The sequence below is a fragment of the Coccinella septempunctata genome, chromosome 4 (genome assembly GCF_907165205.1).
Source record: "Coccinella septempunctata chromosome 4, icCocSept1.1, whole genome shotgun sequence".
Lineage (NCBI taxonomy): Eukaryota > Metazoa > Arthropoda > Insecta > Coleoptera > Coccinellidae > Coccinella > Coccinella septempunctata.
Window position 1 is genome coordinate 13,281,187 of NC_058192.1, and position 17,050 is coordinate 13,298,236.

At 36.3% G+C, this 17,050-nt stretch overlaps 1 protein-coding gene across 1 annotated transcript in view; it reads right to left on the reverse strand.

Annotated features, from left to right (window-relative positions):
* LOC123312405 (general transcriptional corepressor trfA) overlaps positions 1-13,058 on the reverse strand; it is a 55,488-nt gene extending 42,430 nt beyond the window's left edge. Inside the window, exon 1 of the mRNA XM_044896803.1 lies at positions 12,907-13,058. The gene's annotated coding sequence lies outside the window, so the exon portion shown is untranslated. The remainder of the gene's footprint in view (positions 1-12,906) is intronic.
* Positions 13,059-17,050: the final 3,992 nt, after the last annotated feature.

Below are 17,050 nucleotides of genomic sequence, written 5' to 3' on the forward strand. Positions count from 1 at the left end.
GTTATCTTCTTTGGCTAAAGTTTGAATATGTTACATCCGTTGTAGATTTCAAAAATATTAACCCGAAGATGAAATACAGATGATGCAGTGGTTGGGAATGGGTATCTCCCAAAGGAATTAACAAATAATTACAAGAATGTTGAATTCTTCAACAAAAATCATCTTGCATCAATATAAGTAAAAGGAATAAAAGGAAGTTTCAAGTCAAGATGAACTTCACCTTTGAACAAAAATTACACATGAATAAACAAACAACAGGACAACTGGCGCGTATTTGTGGCTGTTCATCTTAATACATTGATATAATAATAATAATAATTAGGTATTTATCGGTACTGGTACCTTAAGAAATTTACAATGTAGGTATAGGACAAGTCAAATGAAAAATAGAAAAATCTATTTTTGGAAACTTATTCTACTATTACTATGACATTCATCGAAAATCCTGTAGTAAACTTTTCACATTAATTCACTCAAACATAAAATTTTAAATGCCACCACTTTTTTTGGGTCTCCCAATAGAAGAAAATTCTTTGTCATCCTCTTCATTCACAATCTTTCTGATTGTGAAAATAATCAGCTGAAATATGAGTCGTTTAGATTAAGATGAAACATTATACAAATTCTCTTACATTGAATATGTTCGCTACCGTCTGACAATTGTGGATTTTAGAATATCAGGGTATAACTATTTGAATGAGCGGACCTGAATTCTAATTAGCACTTCCTGAAACCCTGTCTCTTTTTTCAATCACTTTTCGTAATAAAAATTGATATTAGTTGTGGTAACGGCGTTATGACATTAACGACATTCCATGAGTGCCAACCTTACTTCGTTCTAATTACAAAAACTTGAGAAAATTATTTCATGGCCAAACGTGCTAAAATAAACGTGAATGGAGTATATCATGAGTATGTAGATTATTGAGTCGAAAGTAGCGCACCTTATTTCTCAACAGATTCTTTCATTTACATTCATTCTCGACTTTTCCTGATACTTTTTCAAGAGTGAAAGGATAGGCATCTGTTGGGTTCTCTTCGATGTCCTGATAAACTGAATATTTAAAATAGGACCGAGTTCAAGTAGTATAGGAAAGTGTTGGGCTTTTACAACGAACAATAAGTTAGGTATTCGGAATGGAAATGAGATAAGAAAATCAATTGAAAGCACACGGAAAAAGGTGAGATAGATAGGGAATCGGGCTTCTACACTGTTCTTTTCTGAGGTACCTAATGGTAAATCGATAAGTACTGAGTATGGATTTTCAACGGTTACTGCCGGTTATTCATTATTATAATACCATATATTAGTCGAGTGAACAAAAGGTATATTACTTTGTGTAGGTATATATCGGATTGATAATCTTGTTTGTGGGTTTGGAAATGTAGGGTTTCTTGATGGACTAGTGATTTTATGAGTATTAGGAATATCGAAATGAATAGAAAAACATGTATCATATTATGGAGTGTATTTGTCAAAGGTTATATAGGCATGAACGTGATTGAAATGATATGAATTTCTTTAGACTCTTAAAGTTGTTTTCACTTGTTTTAAGAATTTGGGTGTGACAACCCCTACACCTAAGATTGAGGAGAATTTGGCTTACAATTCTGGTAGAAACATGTTTCCCTACGAATAAAAATTGACCTGTTCCGGTATTTTCTCTGAAAACATCCTTGTCAAGACATAATTGGCCTAGCAAGTTTTCAAATTGTCAGCCCCTGTAACTACTTAAAGGACTCAATGAAAATTTGCAAACCATAGTATTCATGTAGAGGGTCAAGTGATCTTTCAATTGAGATATAGCTCACCCCCTATTCCCTATTGAGAATTTAGGGGTGATTGCTCCTACACCTAGGGTTGAGGAGATTTTGGCTTACAATTCTGCTCAAATTATGTCCCCCTACGAATAGAAATTGACCTGTTCCGACATTTTCTCTGAAACCATCCTTATCGTGACATAATTGGACTAGCAAGTTTTCAAATTGTCACCTTGTATATAACCGTTGTTATTTTGTTTCCATATCTGACAGTTCTTCTTTTCGCGGTATCGAATATCGTGAATAGAAGATGTATCAGAGAGAGCAAAACGAATTTGAAAATTCCTACCACGTCAACTACATAAACAACTGAATGGCTCGACGCAAACATTTCATACATTCGCCCCTAATTCCATCTATTATTGAGCGGCCTAGGCGTTGAGAGAGGCCATTACTATCTCGTGGAACTAATAGACACGAAAAACGTGACTTTTATCCCATCGCTGATAATGAAAAGTCTGTAATTTTCTGCGATATTCTTCTTCGGGGTCTAGTATTTCTCAATATCCGACTGAAACTATTGCAATTTAATTTCCCTAAGGAGAGAATTCTGTCACATAGCTACTGGGTTTTCCCAGACTACATACTGAAACAGAAATAGGGATCAATTATTCATACGTAAATACAGAGTGTCCCAGCCAAATGAGATTAGTTCCGCAATTCAGTTATGGTACATATTCACGTTATCTTTGTATTCTCAAGGGATTTGAAAACGCTACAATAAGGTACCTCGTTTTGACGTTTCTTACATTTTCTATCGAGAAATTTTGCTAGTTTTGAAATTCAGTCCTTGAATATAGTTACCTGTTGAACTACAACAATATTCGATTGATATAAATTTAATCTGAAGAATAAGTTCTTCTTCAATCAATGTAAACATATTATTTTTTTCGAAATGTCAATTCAGTACTTTCAGAGAGTAGGAGGCTCGAAAATGACGTTCACATGCTGAATTGTTCAATTCTATTTAATAATAAACCTGCTTCCTGCTAGAATATTCTGTTAAATGTTCAACAGACTCCCTAAGTTCTCTTTACTTGCCCATGAGCTCACTGCTACTTTGAATAGTCTAATCGAGATATATGCATAAGTAACACATCTCCGAACATTCAGAGCTACCACAAATGAAATAATGAAATGCCTCAATTCAATACAAAGTAATACACATAATTTTAGTTTATTCTCCAGAAGGAACACCATGTTTTGCTAGAGGGCAGTCAAATAATTACGATCATAATACATAGATTAATGCTGAATAATGAATGAAAAGGAATTTTCTAAGAAGTCGATTTGCTATTTTTTTGGAATATGATGATATTTTCATTCGAAGATATGAAATCTGGCGATTAATTTTTCACTATAACCCCAAATATCATTTCAACCATTCGAATACACGAATTCATCGAAGGGTGAAGATCTCAGGATCAATGTTGATTCAAACAACTCCCGGATGTTACATTTTCCTTCTTCTTGCACGGCTCCTTTTGGTATCTCATTTCGTCTTATCCCAGAATTGCGGTTTTTTCCTAAAGGCTGCCTGTATCAATAAGATATGAGATGAAGTATCATCCGATGGTTTATAGGTGGACCCATGTAGTCCTTAGGGGATAGAATGTATGTGCAATCTTTTCGTATGTCTGAGAGTTATATTAAGTAAGCATATCTATACACGAATAAATGGAGAAAGGTTCAAATTTGGCTGGAGTTTCGAGAAGAATATAATTTAGTATAAATTGCTTTGAAGAATCATTCATGAATGACTCGAAAAACTTTCAAATCAGTGTTTATAGTTTGATGGAAACAAGTTTTCATATTTCCTTTATCATAAATAGGTACTCGTACTATACTCTTTTGATCCGGTACGTGAAATTGATCAACAAAATAGGTACAAAAATCAGGTATCATGAGACCGACTAAAAAAGCAACTTTTTCGAATTATCAACACTGTAAACTCCTCATGAGGGTATCAGGATCATAATATGGATGGATAAATTATATTATCATTCTCATGGTTATAAATTATCATTACACTCATTCTATCAATCGTAGATTTTTTTTTCAATTTACCCACTAGAAACAGCAACAACTCAATTCCATCTCTTGTAAACAAGCTCATGCTGCATTTACTATCAGATTCGATTGTATATTGTATGGAATTCGACAGTAGGTATCTATTGCATCGAAGAACTCTTCAAATATTCAAACGCAAACAAAACCACGTGTGGTGTTCCGGAATATCTGACAATATCATCCATGATTGTTCGATGAGGAATGAAAATCCAATCATTGTTGAATACCACAGTTCTACGTGTCCGAACGTACATAATTTTGCACTTTCAATTTACTTCGATGGTCATGGATATTGATGTTTGCAATAATTCATTATCCATTATCGAAAAAACCAGCTGGTATTGTTTGTAAAATCCGTTCTAGGGGTTTTACGTCTGATTGGATGCAAGAAAATCGATAGTGGATGTGTTTTGCGTATACAGGGTGAGTCTTTGACTCGTACAAATATTTTAACGGTAGATTCTTGAGGTCAAAAGAAACACTTTTTTCCTTACCTTTTTTTTCGAAACGGCTCGGCTTGAAAGATACACCATAAAAAAAATGTCACAAACGGTTTTATTGAATGAAATGAATTTCGGAATATAGTTTCTCATTTATTTGATGAATCATTTTCGAAAACAAGATTACACCCACGTCTTCCAGCTTTCTCATTATGATCATTACTCACCAATCTTACCATGAAAATACCAAAAATTCAAAAAGAATCCTACACTTGAAATTAAGTTGAACACATTTATTTTAGCAGTCGGTTGGCCATGAAATAATTTTCTCAAGTTTTTGTAACTAGAACGGAGTAAGGATGGCACTCATGAAATGTCGTTAATGTCATAACGCCGTTGCCACAACTAATATCAATTTTTATTACGAAAATGCTGAAAGTGATTGAAAAAAGAAACAGGGTTTCAGGTTTCAATACGTCAGACGGTAGCGAACATATTCAATGTAAGAGAATTTATATAATATTTCATCTGAATCTAAACGACTTATATTTCAGCCGAATATTTCTACAATCGAAAAGATTGTGAATGAAGAGGATGAAAAAGAATTTCCTTCTATTGGGAGACCCGAAAAAGTGGTGGCATTTGAGAATTTTATGTTTGAGTGAATTAATGCGAAAAGTTTAATACAGGATTTTCGATGAATACATTGTAAATGTCTTAAGGTGTCAATAAATACCTAATTATTATTATTATATCAATGTATTAAGATGAACAGCCACAAATACGTGCCAGTTGTCTTGCTAATAATTATTTATTCATGTGAAATTTTTGTTCAAAGGTGAAGTTCATCTTGACTTGAAACTTCTTTTGATTCCTTTTACTTATATTGATGAAAGATGATTTTTGTTGAGGAATTTAACATTCTTGTAATTATCTGTTAATTCATTCGGGAGATACCCATTCCCAACCACTGCATCACATGCATTTCATCTTCGGGTTAATATTTTGAAATCCACAACTGATGCAACGTATTCAAACTTTAGCCAAAGAAGATAATGAACATAAACTCTCCTCAAGCTAGTGCATATTATGATATTATACTGATCTCTTGTATTTTCTATGCAAATAACTGGATTTGGTATGCCTTCAATCAGTTGGTATAAACTTCAATTATGTTCGTCACACATTTCTCGAAGAGATTCGACATTGTGATAAAATACGTAATAACAGAAACTTTTACGTAGAACGGGCAACATAGCGTTGATTTAAAACCCAAAAATGTTTTGACAAGCGTCATAATCCCACATTTTTGTACTGTGTACTGTACAGAGTGAAATGTGTCAAATTTCCATGGCCAACCGACTGCTAAAATGAATGTGAATGGAGTATAGTTATTCTGAAGGTAATTTTGTTTTTCCAGGGGTGACGCAGCTTATTATGAAAACTAAAAATGGCTTTATCTTTTTATCATGGCCGAAACGGATATAATGGTATAGGAAAACAATGTTTCTTTTGGCCTCGAGAATCTACTATTAAAATATTTGTAGTGCTCAAAGACCCGCCCCGTATAATGTTCTTTTTATTTATCTGTACATAGGTAATTTGAAATATTTTTGATGAAAGATAAAGTGGCTCCTTCGGATTTGCAATATAGTTATTTTCCTCTGCACAACGCTATACTTTCCAGATAACTGCGTTTACCGAACGACGAGAAACGGAATCCTAGTGCCGGAAAAAGCGTTCGATCGTCAAACATTCAGATTTACCTCAAAAAATTATACTTTCACTTCTAATATAGCAACATATGTAGGTACTATTGCTGATGGAAATATTCGATTTCGAATATCCCAAACATCCAGAGCCCTACCCCAAACCCAAAGATGAAGCCAGCTCAGAGCCATATCATGAAAAATAAATCACTCTGCCTGCGGAAGAACAATGTGGAAGCTGAAAAATAACCGGAATACCCCAACCAAATCATCCCCAATTCGCAAATCCTTCCGCAGCATCCCCAACCTTTCCCAACTCGAATAGGATGCGGCATCCGTTAGTCGGCAGGTGCGTGAGCAGGAAGTCCTTAATTAAAAAATCGTGCCAAGTTGCCCGAGATGCAGCAGAACATGTTCTTCGGCGTTGCCCAGGACAACGGGTAGCACCGAATGAAATATTGGGCAGTATGTGCTCGCTAAAACTTCAGAGTGATTTAATAGAAATGGCCCGTGAATAGGCGGAAATTCCGTAATTTGGTCGGGAAAGTTTCGGGGTATATCAGAATTTATGATAAGGGTGTTCTTTGTTCGTCATCCATCCAGGAATGCTAAGGTTTTTCGGCCAAATTGTCTGCCCGTGCGATCCGTTGCTGTTTGGGGTATATGGTCGAAGAGAAGCATGGATATTTGTGGACTCGCTCCTGATTCATTTTCATCATTTCATACGACCAATGTAGGCTCATTGAACTACAAAATATTCTTTCCCTACTTGTATTAGTTGGGGACCCGACGATGCTGAATCGGGATTTACTCGAGCGTCTTGGAAACCTAGTGGATTTTGAAGAATAAATGGTAGAAGGAAAAAAGGATGCATGTGCAGGCATCATGGAAACCTTTTTTCTTCACTGAAAGTTCAGCGGTAGGGAAAGCGTCTGAAGGTTTCCAAAGATGTCAGGTTTACATACCCGATCGTGTCAGATTAAGATACTGTAGGTATATGCCCTACGGGTCAGATTTTTAGAGGATACGTTAATTGAACCCAAAAGAAGCTACTCTTCAAGAGACTGACAATTCGGATGTGACGCAAGGTCACAGCTTTACTTGTACATACTCGAGCGTGTCAGATTTTCATAAAGATGGTTAATCTGGGTGTTGCAGACGTGTTGACTCATTAATCTGACACATTAGTGTCATGAATATGACATATGAAAGGTCAATGTAGAAACCCAGTCTAATGTACTGGGTGGGCAAAATTCGTTGTCCACTGAGAGGATCTCGACAACTATAGCAGCTAGAAGAAAACGGATGACACATTTCCTATCTCATTTTCGGAGAAACAAAGAATGGTTTAAACCGCAGCCTCCTAAGATACTTCGTTTTTGAGTTTGACAAGGTTCTCATAACTTTTTTGTCTTTGAAGTTACAAATCCGAAACTTGAACCTTCTACAGGCACTTTTTTACGTAGAATACACTGATGAGTTCAAAATATTTTTTCATTTCGAATCATCAGGTGAACTCTTTTTAAATGGGCCCTTTTATTGAATTCGTTGTTTTTGAATTGGCAAAAATCTTTTGTCAAGTATGAAAGTGCCTAAGAAGGTTCAAGTTTCAGATCTGTAACTTCGAAGACAAAAAAGTTATGAGATCTTTTCGGAATCGTCAAAATCTCAATTTTTGTTTATAACTCGAAATCTAAAAATGATAGGCCGATTCTGTTCTCAGATTTGCATTAGTCATGAAAAAAGAGCTCGAGGATGTGTCATTCGTTTTCTTCTAGCTGCTTTAGTTCTCAAGATCCCCTCAGTAGACAACGAATTTTGCCCACCCTGTACATTCATTGCTATATATCTCAAAAATGTTTAAACGTAGAAAAAATTGCTTCGAACAAAATTTCTTGAAAATGTTATGCTCCACAACTTTTATAGTGGATGCGGAAACAACCCCAAAAGAGGAGAAATATAAATTCAAAAAAAATGAATTTTGTGACTTGTATGGCCAATGTTTCTTGTTTCGGCCCGCTGAAACTGTCAGATTATATTTTTTCGTTATTCTTGAATAATTAGCTTCAAATTAAGATACAGCCACCGCACCCGAGAATGAACATGTGACGTTTTTTTCGCAAGCTTAATCTGACATGCTCAAGTATGTACAATGATCGTTTTTTCATTATTCTGACAACTGCCCTAGATAATTCCCCCTTTATACAGGTAAAAATTTTTGGTAGAGGTACTCTACTATACAGAGTACAAGGGTATCTCCTCTTATATTAATCGGACATGCTCGAGTGAATTCCGAATTTCCCTCTTGGGAGCCTATAGCCAACAGCCCGTATCTTTTGAACCAAGCCGATTCGTAAAAAGTGGTACAGGAAAAAAAATTTTTTTTTTTACCTCAAGAATCTGTTGAAATGTTTATACGAGTCAAAGACTCACCCTGTATATGTCACCGTCGGATACTAAAACGCTTTCAAGATCTGTCTACTCTATCTGTTTTGGTTCGCTTTTAGGATGGTTCCAGAACGGTTCAAAACAGTCGCTACTATTAGTAGAATAGAAGGAGAATGTATAGAGAAAATTTCAGAATTTCATCACAGAGCGTCTCCCGAAAGGTCCTACTCTCACCCTACTCGGAGTAGGATAACTATAACTAAGGTTACCTATAACCCTAGATATGCAGATAAGATTTTGTTCTTTACACTTTCATAATTTCTCGGTCATTTAATTCTGAACCACATTCAACTCGTCCTGCATTCAACCGAAACCTTCTATCCTGAATGTTCCGACAGAACCAATACATTCCTATCAGTTAAACGTCCGAGAATTGACTCTGGATTTTTCCGCATACCCGCCCTCGCCTTCCTTCACCCTTGCCACAGCTCACGTTCGAAAATTCGAGTTTAAATAGAAAATTCAAAACACATTCGTTCCGACTGCCGCCCACAATAGCGATGCATATGTCAGAATGATGAATTGACCTAGCCCCCAGAAAAGCGCAGATAGCACAATGCAGTCTGGGGCCCTGGAACTGTATTAGAAAATTCCTCCGGGATATTCGACTTCTGTTGTACGAGGTCACGATTTTGCGTGGATGAAAAGTTCCGTAGCTCGTTTCGCGAAAAATGCGGCGCTCTGGTGCGATATCAATTCGGGTAATATCTTGGGAAATCTGTTGAGATGAATCTGGATGATTAACATGGAGTTTTTCCATCACGGGGTCGCCGTTTGAAGGGTCATCGGAGAAGATTGCTTGGATATTGGATAATGGGGAGGAAAAACTGATGTAGGACTCACGATGATGAATAAAAATTTCTCGACAAATATGGATCGCAGGATTTGGCGGCTGAACCAAGGAAGTATTGATATCTAGTTAGCCTAGACCAGTTCCATGCATAAAAAAAATATTGCGTTACCATAGCAACGAACAATAACTCGTTAGAAGTGTCAGTGTTAAGTTTGAGGTCAAAAAGTAAACCAGTGTTTCGCAATGAATTAAAAGAAAGAAGATGTCCACCGAAATTGTAAAAATCGAAAAATTGGGGTATCGAGCCATCATCAATCACCTGTATTTAAAAGGGTTAAGAGGTAAGCAGATTTAGGAAGATATCCTTAATACCCTTGGTGATCAATGTCCTTCGTATGCAACCCTGAAGACTGAAGACTGCAAGCTTCAAAAGAGTTATATTTTCCATTGAAGATGATGACTGATCGGGAAGGCCAGTTCCTGTGTCAGTCCCCGAAAATATCAATGCAGTTCATGACATGATTTTATCAGACCGTCGAATTGGTCTAAAACGGATATCTGAAGCACTGAATATTTCATACGAACGCGTTCATCATATGGTTCACGTCAATTTGAACATGAGAAAAATTGCTGCAAAATGGATCCCCAAACGTTTGAATGCTGACCAAAAGCGTGCAAGGATAGAAGTATCGCGTTTGATCCGTGCTCGATTTGAAAACGATGTAGACTTCTTGAACCGAATTGTTACTATGGATGAGACTTAAGTACATTTCTACGATCCAGAAACAAAGCAACAATCGATGGAGTGGCGACACTCTGGTTCTCCAAGACCTAAGAAGTTTCGTGTCCAAAAATCTGCTAGAAAAGTTCTTGCTTCAGTTTTTTGGGATTGCCATGGAGTAATCATAATTGATTTTTTGGATAAGGATAGAACAATAATCGGAGATTACTATTCAAAATTACTGACCACTCTACGGGAAAAGATTAAAGAGAAAAGATGCGGAAATCTATCCAAAGGTGTTTTGTTTTTGCATGACAACGCTCCTGCACACAAATCTCATGTTGCCATGCAAAAAATTCGTGACTTAGGGTTTCAATTACTAAAACACCCCCCTTATTCACTAGTTTTGGCTCCATCCGACTATCATCTCTTTCGTCAACTGAAAAAAATTTTAAAAGGTCGTAAATTTTCTTCCAACGAGGAGGTAATAAAAGCTGTTTATATATATATTAGGTCTGGCTTGCAGAGCAAGAAGAAACTTTTTTTTGTAAAGGTCTGGAGACGTTGCAGATTCGCTGCAATAAATGTATCCAATTAAGAGGGGAATATGTTGAGTAATAAAATATTTTGACATTGAAATTTTGTTTGGTTCTATGTAGACTAAGAATTTTTCAATATATCGTCGTATAACATTGTCAGGCGAATGCCGTCTGCCAATTAGGTTGTTTCCTCCCTTGACACCTTTCCTTAGTTCTAAGGAAGGCATATCCGAATAGGCTGGTAAGCAACTCCCATGTTTTTTCGAATGAAGGATTCAGTTAGAGAGAATTACCACACTACTGCACCTTTTTAATTCATTCATATACTGAGAACTTTTCAGGTTTCTTCATTACTTTTTCAGGTCCTATACGTCTCCTAGACCCAGGACTATTTTTGCAGTATTTGTCGCATATCCAATATAAAACAAAATTATCAGATGCCACCGCGTTTTTCCGCAGTATATTCCAACCCTCTGGAAGATTCCTGGCATAAAATTTTCCACTATAGCTCCCGCAATGTCATTAATGTTTTCTCAACAGGGCAATTAATTCTAATTAAGCTCAGGTGAGCTGAAACCTGTAACGTATAAAGTTGTATCTTCTAATTGGGTGAGAGATACGGGATATCTAGATATCTTTTATATTTCTTAGACTTCAAATTGCCCTTCTGGCACAGGTAACAACCATTTTGGGAGAAATATAGCCATGAGAAGGAAGATGAGGACTGGAATTTTTGAGTGCGATAATAGCCATGGATGTGAACACTCACTATAATAGGTATTCACCTGTTTGTTCAAGATTCATGTAGATCAGGATATTCAAATAACTCTGTTATGTTATTCTTCCGGAGGATAAAACAAATATCATTAATAATTCCATGAAAATATTCAAACCATTTGATGCACACACAACGAAATGGTATAATTCAACTCGTATTGATCTACATCCATTTGTCGTTACCATCCATACAAACAAATCGAAAGAATTAAATTATTCCTAATATAATTCCCACTCAACTTCAAAGTCGACCATTTTCAATTTAAATTCAATTACGGCTTAGGGATAAGATGTGCATGTAAAATCCCCCTACATAGGTACCGATTTAGGTGTCATCCGATATCCTTCACAGGAATATATCGTTTTTAATACTGTAGTGGCTGCGGTAAACGGCATTATTATACTGTACAAGGAAAGAACAAATTTATTTTCGGCAATAAAATGAGGCCCGAAAGCAATTTCGTCCAGTCCCAGGACTACCTGGCAATAAAATTCATAAGTTTTCTCTCCTCTAGAGCGGGTGGTTCTCTACCTGAATTGAAAATGTTGTTTTTCCCATTCTAAACTGGGGTAGGTCGCTTTGGAGTATAAATATTAATTCTCATGAGATATGATGGTTCCAAATTTGCACTTGTTGCTTCAAAAAAATTACATAAATTCCAAATTCGGCTTTTTCAATAATTTATCGATCGATTTGAATCAAGCAGTTGAATATGACGAATCGCTCAATTGGTAGAGCAAAGCATTTTGAAAATAATCTATGCCATGACTCTCTCCATATGATCACCGAATATTTGAGACTCTCAGCTTATACAAATGATTGCATTAAACATAAAATGAGAATAATTTTAGAATAGAATGAGATAAGAAGATAAGAATTGGATATCTGTGAAAATAAATGTGGATAAAAAAAGATGCAAATTAGGATAGTTCGAGAATTTTAGATTTTATTTAACATACAACCACCATTGGTGGAACATTCTGGTTCAATTGTAAGAGGAAGCACATTGGAAATATTTTAGAAAAATTTATCACAACTCACAATAGCTACAATGAAAGTTTCATGTCTAATGCTTTTCTAGGAGTTTTTCACTCGTTTCAGGAATCAGATATACAGAATTCAGAGGGTAAATTAGCCTGTATAAAAATGAAATTATTCCTCGAGCAATGAGTCTGTTTTGTATATTACGGTTAGTAACTTGTATAATTTTCTATAGATTTCATCATTTTTTTCTCAGCTTTTTATTCCTATTCTTCATTTACATATCTTCCCACAACAATATAAATCAAACCAACTTGCATCCAATACCTTCGTTCGAATAAGTAGTTCATGCGAAACTTTATTCATTCGCAAAATTTTTTTCAACTTAATGAGACCTATTCTCTTTTGCACTCAAATATTTCATTGATACATACTTTTAAATAGATTACCCATGGAATCTGAAAATGTGCTGTCTATTTTCGGACTGATTCAGATCAACCAAAAGAATTCCAAGCAAAAAAAAAACTCTTAAGAACCGTGGTTCCTTCGGATAGCCGATGTTATAAAATTAACCTCAAACAATATCTTCGACTTCGCATCACTTACCGGTACCCATAGTGGATGACAGGTTCAACCACTTCCACTGGAATGTCCTCGGGAAACCAATTTATACCAAGATGTTCCCGTATAAATTTTATCAGTGTTGACAACTCATAGGTCCCAATACGGTGGTCACTGTCTAACACCTGTTCGTATAACGTTTTCAGCGGTATGGCGACGCCCTGGCTGAAACTCCACGTTTGACAGAGCGCCGCGACGCCGGCATGCGCACCCTAAGGCCACTTGTACGACATACCCAGCAAGATAAAAAACGTGGAGACTTAACAGGTAAACGAAGGGATAAGTTGCCGTAGGGGTAGCATAACAGAAAATACTTTAATCGTGGTGAGATGTACTTTATCATACAAAATCATGTGCCATGTGATGACAATATGTGTAAAGAAAAGATGTTTCTAATATTCAAATATCTGTCTTAAACTAGTATAGCAGTGGAAGGATTTGAGAATAACATGCAAGAAATACATAGGTATATGAAGAAAGAACAGAGGATTAAACATAATACACATTTCGCAGAAATTTTGATAGAATTTTCACTGATTTCTTCACATGTCTCTGATTTGTTTACAGATTATACAAATTTTAAACGACTCACTTACAGACTTTTTTGAATGCCTGTATATATCTGTGGTGGTATTTATATATACATTTTCATTATTTTTGAATGTAGGATATGCTATTGAAATTCCATCTAATTTACTTACACAGTGTATGTCTCTAAACGTAAGTAGCACTTTTAACGTGAACACATAATTTTTCTCACATTCATTTCAAAATATATCTTTGTTTATGCAGAAAACGAAAAAAAAGGATTTTCCACACTGGTTTCATCATAAACAAATTTTGAAATAATTTCTTCCTGCCAATCTATAGAATAACCGCAACAACTCAAATTCAGGTATTCAATTGATTTTTATTCAGTGAATCAAGATTCTTCTGAATATGTTTTTGTTTTTTTTTAAATATTCTCCACTAAATTCCGAATTCGAAGTCAGAATTAGTGATTGAAGTCGGAGTTTAGTGAAATTCCGAGATTTATTTATTTATTTAAATTATAATTAGGATTGAGGTTATATAAAACCTATTAACCGAAAAAAAGTAAATAAACAATTCTATAGAAACAACCGTGAGAGAAGAATTCTGACTTGAAGAATGAATCACAATAAGACCAGAGCAAAATGCACGTTTCATCCAGCCTGTTCTGGAAGGCGTTAACTGGGGGGCTTCCTCAGCCTTAGCCAACTGTAGTTGGCAGACGATTCAATTGATTGAACATTGAACACTCTGTTGAAAAGAAGCATCTGTCTATCATCTGTTAAGTCAATGATTTGAATGCCTGCTTCTGTAGCTTGAAGCGATGGCCTCTCAAACTATTAGTGAAAAGGCGATATATGTTTTCGAGTTCCTCTCCAAAGCGGCCATTCATAGCACGAAATTTGAAAATGAGATCACCCCTGGCCCGACGCTCAGCAAAAGTAGACAGACAAGAAGGCTATCCTCATAGGAAGGTCGCTGATTTTAGTATGGCAGGTATGGCCGTCCTACGTTGAACGGATTCTAATAAAATTTCATCAAACTTGGTTGACGTCCAGCATACTCCAGAATGGGGCGAATATATGTTCTATATAAAACCTTTCACGTTGGAAGGTGTTCCTGAAGGTCTTAGCCAACAAATACCCCTCCTGTCTCGCCTTTCCACGCTGCCACATGGTACGACTAGCACAAATCAGATTCTACAACAACTCCCAGGTCAACATGGAGAGTCAGTGACCCCAGTCAACATCCGTCGACAATTTTGGATTATTTTTGCCTTGTGAAATACACAACACTTGCTTTCATTTAGTGGCAACATCCAGGCAAGGAACCGTTCAAAGGGGATATCAAGGTCCTCTGGAGAAGATCACCCTGCAGAGGAGGAAGGCAGCGTGTAGTATGGTCAGAAAATGTTGAGATGAAGGACCGAATCAGTGGAGGCAAATCAGGAACATATAAAACGAAGAGTATGGGTCCCAACACTGATCCCTGAGGAACACCCGATGTGATCGGTTTCTCAGTGGTAGAATAAGCCCGTACAGCCTTACATGAAACCTGCGATGAAACCTTCTACGTCTTTTTGACAGTTCAAACATGAGTCACTGGTCACTGCTATTAAGCTGGTAATTTGAAAAACAATATGGAGTAAATGATCACACAAAAAACATAATAATTGTTGCTTATTTAACAATGAAAAGTTTGAATGCGAAAGAATCAATCTCCATCAGTATTATATTTAAATCTGAAGATTGAGGATAGTGAAAACCACGGTTTTAGCATAACATTTCCAAGCGACAAGAGCATGCATCTTCATTTCAGCGTTACTGAAGCTGGAATTCCGCAACATCGACAAACAACACTTGGAAATGAAGTATAAATCTAACCGGATCCGGCATTAATTGCCAGCTCTCTTTCCAAATTGCCCGATTCAAGAAATTGATGAAACTATCCGTTGTGAACATCCAGAATCTACCGGCTCCGTTGCCGCGTTGATATCGTTCTTTCTCATCCCGGTAGGTGTGGAGGTGCTCCCAGATGAATACGGATTATAAATCCTGGATTTTTATTCTTCTTGGATGCTCCATAAATCCAACCTGTGTCTGGGAGCTGCGAACGTAGAACCTACCGCACTGTTTTCGCTTAAGGGGGAATGTAGTTTTTATGGGGTAATTTCAGCTTGTACGTCCGAATGTGCTTTTGATCCAGTTCGAGGCATTTCTGATCATAGTATGGTTCTTTGTATAGAATACATAGGTGCAGTCGTACAGTTCGCCTGGAGAAATATTCGGTCCAGAAAATGGATGCTTTTGGCTTATTAATTTGGGTGATGAAACTTCGAAATAGATTACGACAAAAAACAACTGTAAATGTATGAAGATTTCAATTAACTATTTAAAAACGGAAAAAAAGTTGTTTTTCCAGTATTTCTGATGAAACAGACCTAATTTAGTTGACTAGACAGTCAACTGGACCGAATATTTCTCCAGGGAACTGATGTTTGTTTTAAAGCCCTGCAAATCTAGAGTATACTGAAGGAAAAATGATCATCTGTACCGGGGCTACAATCGGCTTATTTTACATACCTAAAATTGGCTGCTCAACCTGAGCCATGAGCCTTAACGAAGGCCGTCAAACTGACAAAGTGACAGCCTCGGATAGACAAGACTAAAATCCTACGATGAAATACCTTGATGTTTCAGACTAGGAGAGTGTAAGAAAATTCAAAGATTTTCAACCTAGCATGTTGGGTCGCTAAATGATCAAATGCTTTGCAAGTGGCGTTTCAGAAGCCTACAGAAGCTAATGAGACTTGACCGATGGTACAGAACAGCAAGGTGTGCACTTCTTGACGTACTAACTTTATACAGGCTGGGCTTTTTAAAACGAAACAGACGAGATAACGGGCGGAATAAATTTATTTCGAAAAAATGCTCGGACACGTCGATTTTTGTTTCGAGGGTGGCAACTTTTGAGGTCAAATTCACAACTATATCGCTTCAACCCTTAGTGTTAGAACAACAACTTCTAAATTTTGAATAGGAAAGATAGGTTGAGTGATACCTCATTTGAAAGGCCAGTAAAGGCCTTTTTATTCTGAATTCAGCGGATTAATTTTTTTATCATTTAATGCATTCGTTTTCGAGTTATTCAATTTTGAATTTCGTACAGTACCAGTCATTCCGCTAACCATGCTATGTGAAATCATCAATAATTTGACTAATTCATTCTGTGGTTACGATGGAAACCGTTAATTGTCAACATTAGACAACGAAATAATTATTATTGGTAATTACTTTCTTCAACAATTAAAGTTGTGTTGTCTCGTGTGTTTCGTTTCAAAAAGCCCACTCTGTATGTACGTACGTATTCCATAATCAGTAGAACAAACTGTAATTTACCTCTCTATCGCCAGCTGATCAGCCTACAGGTTGCTTTCACATAATTTTTCTTGATTCATCCTAATAATATGTATTAGTGTTATCCAGAATTATTGCTGCTTTTGTTTCTGATGTTGTACATACTTTTGCTTCAATTTACTCAACTCAAGAAATAATAATGCAGCTTATTACTAATGCTGATTGTGTGAGCAACTTTCAAC